We start from the raw sequence: 14103 nt of genomic DNA on the forward strand, positions 1-14103 counted from the left end.
TTGAGATAGATAACGCAGGTATGACTATGGAGACCATTCTTCCCATCAGCTAGTATTCTTAAGACATTATTTTAACCAGACTAGCATGCCAATTTGGACTGAATTTAAAAAATCACAGCTGGTTGAAAATGTCTATCGATGGAAACACCTTATGGTGTGGTTCCTGTTATGGCTGAGATACATTTAAGGGCTCAAGCAAGGTTTCTTTTTCTTCCTTTTTGGTGGTATGACAAGAATCTGTTCCACAAGGCTAATCATTTGTCCAGTTAACCAGCTTACATTTCAGATAAGCAACATAGTCTTTTAATCGTATTGAATAATCACGTCAAACTTTGAGCCCTAATTTGCGCAAACAGAGAGAAGGAAAGTTTGTGAGTGTCATATAAAAAGGCAACACGTCTTTTGTGGATTCAGTAAAATCAATCTTTTTACAGTAAATCCAAGCAGGCAATTTGATTTACAGATGCACTGAGAACTGATGAGCTTTATTGGAATTAGTTAGCACATTTGGATGATCAGAGCATTTATGCTGGGGATTTAGGAGGCCAATTAGCTACTGTATAGTCAGTAGTTCTAAGTGTACTGGTTTCAAGGAGTGCTTGGACTGCCAATTCCAAGATGTACTATTCCCAAAGTGCTGCTAGGATCTAATTTAGAAAAGTGCTAATTTTGGAATAGTTTGTGCCAGGCCTCAAGGCTTAGTATATCCAAAGGCTAATTTCAGAACGGGACAATATGGAGGAAAGAGGTGAGCAAATGAAAATCGGTGAAGAAATGCAGGAGGCCACGATGAATATAGCTCTCTTCCAAGCCTTTTCAATTAGCAGGAAACAAAAGAATAGAAACCCCCTCAGCCAATGTGTGTGCCAAAGCCATCTTAATGCAATGCTTCCATAGCTCTCCATCATGGCCCACTCGCTAATTAATTGAGTTGGAAGTCAAACCGCATGCCTTCACATCCAAGAGAGGCAGAGAAAGGAGCAGCCGAGGCAGCTCCTGCTGACCGGCTTCCATGCAAACAGAGAGGAAGGGCGACTGGGAAAGCAAAATGTGTCAGCTTCGAAAGGACAATACAGAACTGGTTCTGGCTGACTTGATACTACCCAGCAGAGCTAGGAGAATGCTAAGCTATTTTGTGGCACACTGTAATATGGCCTGTCTAATCTGAAGTTTCTGGTGTACTTGTTTAGCAGATTTCAACTGGGATGCAACAAGGCTTCGACTGTTGATTCCAGGAAAGAATTGACCTGATAAAACAAGAGCTCTTAAACAGGGATGAGTAACTTCAGGGCCAAGGGCTGAGACCTCCAGGTCTCCATGCCTAGTCCTCAAGAGTCACCCTGAGGCACACCCCTCACTTCCCTTGCTTCAGTCTCTCCTTGAATGTTTTTTCTAGCTGAACTCTGATAAAGCCTTCTGCTGGCCTGGGTGAAGGGTAGAGAGGAATATTATGGACATGCACAGAAACTGGACTTACGTACAAAGTAGAATTTACATTCATTGCTTCACCCACTTTTGTCCCTATCCTGTCTCAGCACTTGTATGTGGACCCCAGAAGGTTCCCCAGAAAGAAATGCAGCCTTTGGGATGAAAAATATTGTCCACATCTCCCTCCCCATAAAGTACTGTATTTAGTTCCAATGGAACAAACGTATTAAAATTGCAACATTTTCCCTAGCCCACATTGTTGGCAATGATGGCCACTGATAAATATTTATTGGCACCAGATCTACCTACTTGATTGCTGCAAATTCCAGTAGATGAGCACTTGTGTGAACTTTTAATACTCTCCTTGGGGGACATTACATCTGCAGATTGTCTTTCTGGTTAACATCAGCATTCAGTAGTTGATTCCAACAATAGGTTGGAGGTTAAGTGTGTAATCACCATGCCTCAGTCATCAGCATTTTATTTGGAAGAGGAGAATCCACACAGTGCCATCATCATTTTGTAACCTATGTTTTCCAAGTTATTCGTCCATCTTTATTACTATTGTGAAAATCATCAACTATTTGGGGAGCTTGTTTGAAGCTAGAACCAAAGTGTGATTTTCAGGGATGTGGGTGGTCCTTTAAGCTACCCTCCTTTCTTTTTTAGGAGTGTGTGGTTTCAATGTTTGCTGTAGCATTAGTGGAGGATGAACCATAGCCCTAGAATGTCTCACCTCCTTACTTGAGGACTCTGCTGCTATTTTGTTTCTGGTGACATCACCAGGGCCATGCATACGATCTTCTCTACCTTATTCACATTTGAGTAATTCTTACCGTTCTTCTCACTGTTTTAAAAAGCAGTGCTTTCTTTCTGGGGATACGCAGGGGTATGCATACCCTTAAACGTTTTGTGAATCTTTGTACTTTTGTCCATTTACTGTATTTATTTCCCCCGATTTGAACCATAAAATGGTGATTTTCTTGAGTCAAAATGAGACTACCCCTAAACATATTTTTAGAAAAAAAGCGCTGTTAATAAGTATCTTTCACTGGAAAGAGTAGCGGATTTTTGAAGACATTAAGGTTTATATTGGTGCAGTATTTATTTGGGTAAAAATGTTGGAGGAACATGACCAAAGCTGGAATGACCAGAGCAGCAGGTCTATCGCTGAATAATCAGAAATGCAAATGTAGACTGCAGGAAATTACATATTTAGGGGGAAAGCTGACTGAAAAGATGTACTGATAGACGCTGTCAGAATTCCATCTATCTCAAATATGTTCCCTCCAAAAGATAAGCAGTGTTCATCTTTGTTTTACATGTTTATGGTTTGGATGTAAGTTGACCAAAGCACTTTTAATAGTAACGTTGGTTGGGAAATTCATGTCAGACTTGGCTCACACTGTCCAAGCTACTTTAAAAAGAAAAATAATGCTGGACATAAGCTTCATATTTATTGGACAAGCTGTCTGAAAAGCAAGTAACCAAACTTTTCAGGTACCGGTACAACAATACTGTATGTGCCTCAAAAGAGGAACTGCAGCATTATCTCCAGTGGTTTTGGAGACCAGAAGTACTGTATAACCTTCTAGATGTCTCACAGAAGCAGAACACCAAGATGCACAAATAGCAGGAAACTTTTAGCTTAGTATTATTAATGGGTGTCTTCATCAGTGAGGCTGTTGAATTTATTTAGAAGCCAAAGATTGTGACACAAGGATTGCATCTGCTGTAGCCAACGGATAAAATGGGCAGGCCTAATGGTACATTCTAGAGCCAGAGGGCGTATTTCAAAAACAATGAGAGAAATAGGAGGAATATGTGAATAGGAAACACCTTTGGGCTGTTGAAAAAGGAGCAGAATAAGGGCCAAATTAAACACGATGTTAAATCTGTGATCAAATTTAATGTGGGGTTTTGTTTGTTTGTTTTAAAGCAGTCTTTGCCAACCAACTGCCTTCGAGATGTTTTCGGCTACATTTGGACTCATGAGACTTGTGGTCCAAAACATCTGGAAAGCCCCAGGTTGGCAGTTAGATTCATATCATGGTACATGGCGGAAGGGTGTAACTATTCCCCTTTGTTCTGTAGTCCCAAAGAAAATTGCTCCTCCAGGAGGAAAAGTGCTGCATTTATTTTTAAATCACAGGAAAATGTAACCTTTCCCGAACAGTTTGCAGATTTTCTTGCCCTGTTTTCAACTGAGAATACATATCAGGACCAATTGGGAAGTGGCAAGTGGAATATGGATGGCTTCAGTAGAGGATTAGACAAATTAATGGAGGGTGAGGCTATCAGTAGCTACTCACCCTGGTAGCTTTGTTCCACCTCCACTACTGTTGCTGGAAACCACAGGAGGGGAAGAGTGCTCTTGTGCACAGATATGGCTTGCAGGCTTCCCATAGGCATCTGGTTAGCAAATCTTGGGGACAGGATAACAGACTACACAGACCATTCACCTGACCCAGCAGGCTCTTCTTAACACAAAGAGAGAGAACAAAAGAGAGAACAAAACTTTAAAACAGTTGGATTTGGGTGGGTGGTGTGTCGAATGAGCATCCAAGAGAATGGATGATTTAAGGGTATAACCATAGCATTTATCAAAAGCTGCTAGGTAAATTGTCCCCCACTGCCACCCCCCAAATAAATCATGTTTTCTGGTGCTTTTTATCAGTAGCATGTTACCCATTCCTGTCTTGCCAGCTCTAGCATATTATATTGCTGCTTGTTTGCCATTGACATATTTCATCTTCCACTGCCTCTTTCAAAGGAGGAAACAATTTCAAGAGTAGTGTGTTACATTCCAAGGTCAAGATAAGTGAGTGATGCAAACAAATGCTGACTTGACATGGGCAGAAACATGTCATAAAGCAGCAGCAGTGACTGACTGGCAGATTTATATGCACCTGCAGATATTTTAAATGAAATTTATTTAAGACTACACAGGAGAGATGAAGAAAATCATAAAAAGTATTGCATACAAATATATAAATGTCAACAGTGTTACATGAATTCCTTTGCAACTCAGAAGGAATCGTAGCTGTGAAATCATAAAAAGTTGACTCAGTAGACTGTTGAAACTGAGGTCCAGTTCACATAACCGTTCCAGCCAGCGGCAGCTTCATTGTTCTTACACCATGCAAGCCTAGACATGTTTATTCTGAAGCAAATCCTGCTGTGTGCAGTGGGTTACTCACACACAGGTGTGCATTGGAGTCCAACCTCACTCACTCAATGCAGACCTTTTGCTGCACAGCTATGGATTTAGCCAGCCATGTGACTCTCAGCCAACACAACAGGATGAAACAATTACCATATTTTTTGCTCTATAAGACTCACTTTTTCCCTCCCAAAAAGTAAGTGGAAATTTGTGTGCGTCTTATGGAGCAAATGCAGGCTGCGCAGCTATCCCAGAAGCCAGAACAGCAAGAGGGATTGCTGCTTTCACTGCGCAGCGATCCCTCTTGCTGTTCTGGCTTCTGAGATTCAGAATATTTTTTTTCTTGTTTTCCTCCTCCAAAAACTAGGTGCGTCTTGTGGTCTGGTGCGTCTTATAGAGCGAAAAATACGGTATATAAACTGGCCCTTAAAACTCTATGTATTTTGTTATTGGCGTCAAATTTCCAGAAGGGTGGGATTTTCTTTTCCTGCTGTCTTTTCTCAAATGTATACCTGTGAACAAAACTGATGTTTTTTTTACTGACAATCTTGCACAGGAAGATAGAAATCTGCCTTATCCTGAGGCGGACCATAGATCCATCCAGCTCAGTATGGTCTACAGAACACGGACTGGAAGGAGCTCTCCAAAGTTATAGTCCAGGGGTCTTTCACAGGCCTTCATGGAGATGCCAGGGATTGTATTTGGAACCTTCTGCACCCAAAACAGATGCTATTCTACTAAGCTAGATCACTTCTCATTCTTCATAAATATAGGCTTAACAATATAATTTTGTTATGATAGCCTATATAATAATCAAAAGGAAATCTAGAATATAGAAGTGTAACACCCTTTTGTAGATTTGGTATAGCACCAAGGCTTGTTCCCTCTCCCCCCCCTTTTTTTTATAAGCACATATATTATTCTGAGTGGACAGTTTTAATTGTACAGTGTAAGCATATTTAATATTATTGAGTGCTTACTTTTCAGTCCAAAATTCTACAAAGCTGAGTGCTTCTCTCATAAAAAAACGACAACCCTAAAGACCATCAATAAATGCCACATTCTTAGTCCACTTTACTCCCATCCAGGAAATGAAAAGATCTTCCTTCCAATTAAATGTCAGTTGTTCCATACTGAATGTCAAGTGGGCAGACTGCGCCTACTTTTCATAACAAGATTTTGAAATTAGAAAATAACTCTTTAGTCATGACATTGATTAAGAGATTGAAGAGATGATTGTCGGCTCAGAAGATCAAAAGAAGTGTTCTTCAAAGTAATGCAGCATTTACTTCTTAACTAGGAAGTGTAATCAGTTAATCATTTTACACAAATGCCATTTCTTTGTGCTCGTAAACTCCTTTCTTAGCCATCCTAGCTAAGTTAAGGAAACAAATTACCTCGTCTTCTTGCACAAAAGCTGCCCTTGATTAGTATCGAAAACCATTAATGGAAAGACAGTGAAGGTAGAATTCACTGTGGGAAAAGGCAAAGCATGTGTCGTTCTATGTGTTTGAAATTATACAAACTCCAAGAAACCTGAAATGCTACAATCCTCAGGTATATAAAACTGAGCAGAAGATGCAACTACTTCAAAGTGGAAGGTTTCCAAGTGCGCAGCTGGAAGGTCTCCAGAATGGAGTGCTTGACCTTTGCTGACCAAGCACATATCTAAGATAAGGACAGCAAAGTGAGGTAATGGCTCTTTCCAACTGGAATGTCCATCCCTCTTTCAAGAAAGAAAATCTACGGGTGCTGAATGAAGAAAGGGAGGGCCACACATTTTGCAGCCCTTAAAGAAGATTATGTGTGAGGGGCAACTGATCCTGCTTTAAGTGCAAGTGGGAAGCCTATAGCAAATAGGGAAGCTATGTTGCTCCCAGGAATGGCCACTTTTCCAAGGCCAAGGCTGGTGTCAGGGGTTGGTGTCATTGGGCACCTGCCAAGGCCCACACCACAGCAGTTACGCTAATGCTAAACCCTTTGAGCAGGGGTAGGGAACCTCTGGCTCACAGGACAAATTGGGCCCACAAGGCTGTTTTGGTCAAGTGATGTCCAACTGCGACACAGTCAGCTAAAAGCAGGACTTGGATGAAAGGGGTTTTGCAGGCACTGGAGATCAGCTGATTGGCGGGATGCATGCAAGTTCCCCTCTTTAGCGCTTCCCAAATGCTAACACCCAGCTGACTGCTGAATGCTTGTTGGGGCTTGTTATTTGGAAGACATTTAGCCAATATTATATCAGCTTCATTGGCTGCCTCGCTGCTACTGGGCCCAATTTAAAATGTTGGTTTGAAACCTTCAAAAACCAAAATATTTTCAGGCCATGTTATATGAAGGAACAGGGGAGCAGGTGGCACTGTGGTCTAAACCATCGAGCCTCTTGGGGTTGCTGATCAGAAGGTTGGCGGTTCGAATCCGCGCAACGGGGTGAGCTCCCATTGCTTTGTCTCAGCTTCTGCCAACCTAGCAGTTTGAAAGCACATCAGTGGAAGTAAATAAATAGGTACAACTGCAGTGGGAAGGTAAATGGCGTTTCCATGTGCTCTGGTTTCCGTAACAGTGTTCAGTTGCACCAGAAGCGATTTAGTCATGCTGGCCACATGACCCGGAAAGCTGTCTGTGGACAAACACCGGCTCCCTCGGACACCGAGGGCACCGGCCTGAAGCAAGATGAGCACAGCAACCCCATAGTTGCCTTTGACTGGACTTAACTGTTCAGGGGTCCTTTACCCATATGAAGGAACACTTGTACCCATATGAACTGCCACAGAGGCCCAGGTCACACATCAACAAGGTTTTGTTTTTTTTAAAAGGAGCCTTTTCTGTGGTGATTCCCTAGCTAAAGGAGGTGTGCTTCACTCCTTTCCTCTCTGCCTTTAAATTTGCCTTTAAAAAAAATAAGAAATTGCTTTTCATTCAATTAGCTGTTGGATGCTGTATTGCACTTCAGATTGTTGCCATTTCTCTGTTTTAAATCACATTAAATTATTTAATCTTTTATTGGGACAGCTTGGCTGAACTCGTGTACGGTTTATATGCTGTGCTTGGCTTAGTTTAGAATTTTACAAGTTTTACATGTTTAATTGGTTCTGATACTGATTGTGAGCAGCCTTGAGAGGGCTTTAGCTCTGAAAGGTGTTAGACTCCCACTGAAACAAGCAAGCATTGTTTGGGATATTGTTGGGCTCCATTAATATTCAGAGCTCTTACTTCCATTCACTTTTATACAGTGTTGTTTATGTTCAGAATTGCATCTGCCAGTGAATTCCTGTGTGGGAGTCATTTTGACCAAGTTACTGTTCTCTCATTTTGCTTGGCTCATCAATAGTAATCTCAAAGAAAATCGGACAACAAAGAAACAACAAGAAATGTCACACCTCAGGTATCACACCAGGGTGTTAAGCATTTTTGTTTCTTTTAATCGTTTCCCCTCTGCATGCATGGTAGTGGCAATATTCACATGGGTCTGAATAGGAACCAACAAGGTGGTGCTTTCTGTTGGAATATTTACAAGCTCCCAGGAGCTTGGCAGAAGCTGTTTGACCCTACTCTTCATGTCCTAAACTGTCTGCCCCTTCCTCAAGCTGGTATTAATTGGAGTGGTGGGGACAAATACAATTGCTGCTAATTAGTTAAGCAAAAACCATGGGAGACCATGGTTGTGGATCTTGTGAAAATACAGAAGGAATTGGGTCACCTTTGTTTGTCACCCCCTGCTTCCAAGCCATTATTTCTCAACCAGTGCATAGCCTCTTGTCCCTAACTTCTTTCAACACGTTGCTACCACCATATTCTAGTTCTGTTAAGGTCCATCTCATTGCCTCTGAATACTAGTTTCTGGGAAACACAACTCGGAAGATTGCTGGGGTACTCATGTCCTGCTTGCAGGCTTCTCATAGGCATCTGATTGGCCACTGTGAGAACAGCATATTGGACAAGATGGGTCTTTGGTCTGATCCAGCTGGACTCCTCTTATGCCTCTGCATTTTGCAACTCTTCCCCTGCCCCAGTTAGAGTCACTTGTTCAAATGTTAAACATCAAGAACACCCTTGAGTTTTGTAGGAAATAACAAGCACTGAATTCAACAATGTTGTCATGTGGGATGTCTTTTACAGTGTTTCTGGGAACCATAAACTTTTTTTTCCTGGCTTATGTGCGTTGGCACATATATGTGTGTGCACATACACACAATCACACAAATGAAATACAAAATTAAGTTCGGAAACTGTGGGCCACTCTTAAGGGAATACAAACATTGTCCCACCCACCTCCCCAACCCAAGAATGTGGATCTGTTTCTTATCCGATTAACATAAAGTCTCATCCACTGGAGGAAACAAAAGGCTTTAGCTGGAAGTGATCCCGTATTTAGGCGTGGGAATACATAGGGTCTTGATTTCTAATTTTCGGGGGTGGGGAGGAGAAGAAGTGTCATCTGGCAAGTTCTTATCCAACTCGGTATTCTTTTCAGAACCCTCAGTCCTCCAAAGTCCTCCAAGCATGTTTTCAGACTGATAATATTCAATGCATCACTTTTGGATACATGGTAGGTCAACCGTTACTGTATATTGTTGAATGCCAGACCTCTCTAATCCTTGGATACAGTAAGTGTTAAAAGCTAATCAAGTCAGGCTAGCCTCCTCGTGAGGTGTAAGGAGACCAAAGAAAGGGGCTCTGTGGGAGAAAGGGTTGGTCTCTGCTTGAATCCAAGGCTGTGGCTATGGGAGAAGCCAGACCCTTTTGAGTTGCTGATGTTGTGAACCCCTCCATCAGAGGCTCAAGTTGTATATATGCATAAATAAACCATATGTCCTAAAGACACCACAGACACTGCTGTCCCTCATTCCAAAGGAAACACAAACCCTGGGTAACCACCTGGAACACCTGGGATCTCGCACCATTCTGAGATTGGGGTAGCATGCAATAATATGTTCATTCTTCCCAGTAGGCTTCCTAGGTGGAACCCGAAACCTACACAGCCCCTAGTGGAGCCTCATGTGAATGTTTGCTACCTCTTCTTCCTATGTTCCATCGGGAGACTGCAATGCAGTTTCCGGAGGGGTACTTGTGTTAACCTGTTCCGGCAAAACACACACACACACACACACACAAAACACTTCTTCCCACTTCCACTTTGAGTTCACCCACAAATTATGATGATATTTCATGCATCTGTTGAGCTGGCCTATAGTACATGAAAACTTATGCTGTGATAAAATTGTTAGTCTTTAAGGTACTACAAAACTGTTGGTTGTGTTTTACCAGATTCATAGCACATCCACACTATACATTTAAAGCTTCCCCCAAATAATATTGAGAACTGTAGTTTACTCCCAAAGCTCTACAATTCCCAGCATCCTTAACAATCTACAGTTCCCAGGATTCTTTGGGAGAAGCCATGGGCTTTAAATGTATAGTATGGGTGTGACTATGCCATGTTTTCATCATAAGTTAACCCTTTTCCTCCCCACCCACACCTTCCAGACAACTCATAAGCTTGCATACTATTTTGTGATAGTTTTGGGTGGCCTAATAAAGGCACTGCCCTAGTAAGGATTTTAAAAATGGAAGATATTTTTGCATCCCATTGGAATAGCAGAGCAATATTTTAATCAGGACCAGAGAGAATGTAAGTAGTATATGAGCATTTAAGTTCTGTATAACTTTACTTCAGCTTGGATGTTAAGGAAAATAAATAAAAGCTGGACAAGATGGTGTTTCCTGCTTGGCAGGGGGTTGGACTCGATGGCCCTTGTGGTCTATTCCAACTCTATGATTCTATGATTCTATAAGAAGGAAAAGCCTCCAGTTCATCATAGCCTTAAGATCACCTTGGATGCAAACAGATTTCATTTTGAGAGCCAAAGCTACTGAGATGGATGGGAAGACACAATAGCTATTCCACATCTTACCTTTGAATTTTCTATAATGGACCAAAATGCTTACCTACACTTAAAAAAATCAAATTTACACAATAGCAAATAAAAAGTAAATGTAGTAGTGTTGGTCCATGGGTTGGGGAAGCCCTCCAAAATCTTTATTAAGACCAGCCAAAATGTCACATAGTTATGCCAAACGTTTGATATTTCCATAATTCTACTCATGACCTTTTTATATCCTTGTGCTATCAGTTTGTTTTAATCCCTCCATATCTATATGTGTTAATAGTTTCTTTCCCATTTAGGGGAGTAGATTATAAGAGTAGCTTTGATTTGTGTTTGGAAGATCACTGGTTCAGTGAATACTTGATGTGTCAGTGCAAGGAATTACCTCAGTTCCTTCCTCTTAAAAGGAAGGAAACAATGAAATGATAAACAGAGGCTTCAGGTCTCCATGTCTCCAGATAAACAGTGAAGGGGAAGTTAACACCCACCAGACAAAGGACTATGGCGGAACCTGTTCCCTTTTTTTATTTCCACTCTAGTAAAGGCTGTTGTGGTTGAAAAATCGAGAACACATGCCATGTTTGTGATTCTGTGCTGCTGAAAGTGTGATTTGGAGAATTTGGAGGAGTCAAGATGTTTCTCACTTTCTTCATATGAAATATATTCATCTGAAGCCAACCCAGTGCAGCTAAAATATTAAATACTAAATGCTATTTGAACCAACAAGTTAAAGGAACTAATGGAACAAGTTGGAAGTGTCTTTCAATGGGATTTAATCACAGCTTACTTGGTCTGGATCAGAACCAAAATATCAATCAGGAAATAGAGGTGCCTGAAGGTTGCCAGGTCTAGACCATGAAGGTGTTACTAGACCTTTAAGAGTTGCAAAGAAAGCAGAATTTCACCATGTGCATCCCTTGTCTTCATGGCACTGTGATGGCAGGACAAATTTCACCTCATGGAATTTTCCCTGCTGCACTCTCAAGGTCTGCCTCTGGCAATTCTTTTATGGCAGTAGCAATAAATCAAATAACCGTCATTTAGTTTGCTAGCTAAAGCCAAACTTTTAGTTTACAGGCTGGTCAAAATTATATCTTAATGGTTTGAGGAGAAAAGTAACCTTTCAAGATTTTCATCTGTTGAAATAACAGGCTAGCCATCAATATAGAGAAATGCAAGCGCCCAATAGAACTTCTGACTTTATCAACATGCAAAGCCATCCAGAACTCAAGACCAGATTGTGATGTGATATTCAGAGGAAGGGGTGGAAAAGAGTAGTGCTGAAAATAAACACTTGCATGTTCTTGAATGTATTTAAATTTGTTCTCTTCAGTACCCTTATATATATGCACATCAGTAACATGAAAGAATATGCAGTCACTGGAAGGACAGATCCTGAAGCTGAGGCTCCAATACTTTGGCCACCTCATGAGAAGAGAAGACCCCCTGGAAAAGACCCTGATGTTGGGAAAGATGGAGGGCACAAGGAGAAGGGGACGACAGAGGACGAGATGGTTGGACAGTGTTCTTGAAGCTACTAACATGAGTTTGACCAATCTGCGGGAGGCAGTGGAAGACAGGAATGCCTGGCGTGCTCTGGTCCATGGGGTCACGAAGAGTTGGACACAACTAAACAACAACAACATGAAACAGACTTGGAATCTCCTAAATCTGTGAAAGGCAATTTACAAAACTGAAATAATAGAACTGCAAAAAGTGTAGGATTATTTCTGTTGAATTACATCAAGGTAGGGATAGCTTTTCTAAAGCTAAAATCCTATACATGCTTACTGGGTAGTAAGTTCCATTGAACTCAATGGATCATATTTCACAGTAAATAGGATTGTGCTGTAAGGATCAAACCAAGAGCTTCCTGGCAGATGCTATCATGCAGTTTGACTTTTGATGGTATCAGTCTGGCATTTAAAAAAACCCAAAACATTCATTGCCATTGGCACTCAGTGGAAGATAATTCTTGGTTGTCAGGTGTAAGATGTAATCTTCATACATAGGACGGTGAACAAACCACTTTATTGAGGACAAAGTCTAACACATCTTAGGTATGAGAAAAGTCCACCAGACTTGCAACTGCTCCCAGTTCTGGTCTCCAGAGCTTCCCAGCTTTGTGTAAAACCTGGAATAGAACTACATAAAAGGTAAAGGTATCCCTGACCGTTAGGTCCAGTTGCGGACAACTCTGGGGTTACGCGCTCATCTCGCTCTATAGGCCGAGGGAGCTGGCGTTTGTCCGCAGACAGCTTCTGGGTCATGTGGCCAGCATGACTAAGCCGCTTCTGGCGAACCAGAGCAGCGCATGGAAACACTGTTTACCTTCCCACCGGAGCAGTACCTATTTATCTACTTGCACTTGACGTGCTTATGAACTGCTAGGTGAGCAGGAGCTGGGATCGGACAACAGGCGCTCACCCCATTGCGGGATTCGAACTGCCAACCTTCCAACATGATATCAGGATAAACCTGTTGTCTTAGACACGAGAAGCAGAAACACCACAAAAAGAGGCTTGCATAAACAATGGTTATTTCAGTCACCAATGACATAAAACCCAACAATATTTATTAGGAACAGAATTTCCATGTGATCATTTTTTTTCCATGTGGCAAAGGGCTGTCTTTTGTGATCATGTTAGATTGGCATAGTTCAGCTAAATTATACTCAGAGTAGATGCACTGAAATTAATGGCCTGAACTTACTGATGTTCATTCATTTCAATGGGTTGACTCTGAGGAAAACTTTAGTTGAATACCACCCCTAATTATTTTATAATATTTACCATTGGCCCATTTCCATTGCTCCATAAGGCTATACCTCCTAGTCCATTGATGATGCTACCATCTCTTGCCTATTCAATGGATGGCAGTGAGTGAGTAATGTGATGTTTGAGGGAGGTGAACTACCACACAAAATTCTGGCTGGAATGTGTGTCCTAGGAGCAAAGTTTTTAAGGAACAGTGGGGGGGGGGCGGGGAATAATAGAAAGATTTGCAAACTGACATAATATGAGAGAAATTGAAGCACAGGCTTCATTTTCCCAGTTAAATCACTGGTGCTTTAAAATGATTGATACCTATTACAATGGATCCTGAGCAAGACAGTTACATTTAAGCCCTAATGTGAAAAGTTAGTGTGGCTAATAAGCTGTGGATCCATCCCATTGTTTCGTTAGTGGTACAGGCACTGGGGTTTAACAGCAGAGCTCTCCCATCCTCCAAAGAAATATTTTGAAACTTACAAGTATATGTAGATATTTGCAAATTGGAGCAGCCCTGGGGAAGTCATATTACTGACACCGCAGAACTCAATAATATTTTCCAGGGGGAACCAACCTCACAAAATGATTTGCTATCATTGCCAGTATCAGGGAAATGCAGACATTTATGCACAGCTACTTCATTTATTGTGAAGGAAACCTGATATGCACAATAACCTTCTGTTTCAATTCCTATCTGTGCCCTGGCCCAATTTAGAGCAGCCAATAGATCTGGAACACATCAAGGAAAACAAAGATCCTTTCTGATAATTAGCAATACATGCATATCTTCTCCCTCTTATGGAACAACCAAGAAGAAAACACATAGGCTTCACTTTCTGTGTTGAAAAATGGCTTG

Source organism: Podarcis muralis, chromosome 10, assembly GCF_964188315.1.
Source record: "Podarcis muralis chromosome 10, rPodMur119.hap1.1, whole genome shotgun sequence".
Lineage (NCBI taxonomy): Eukaryota > Metazoa > Chordata > Lepidosauria > Squamata > Lacertidae > Podarcis > Podarcis muralis.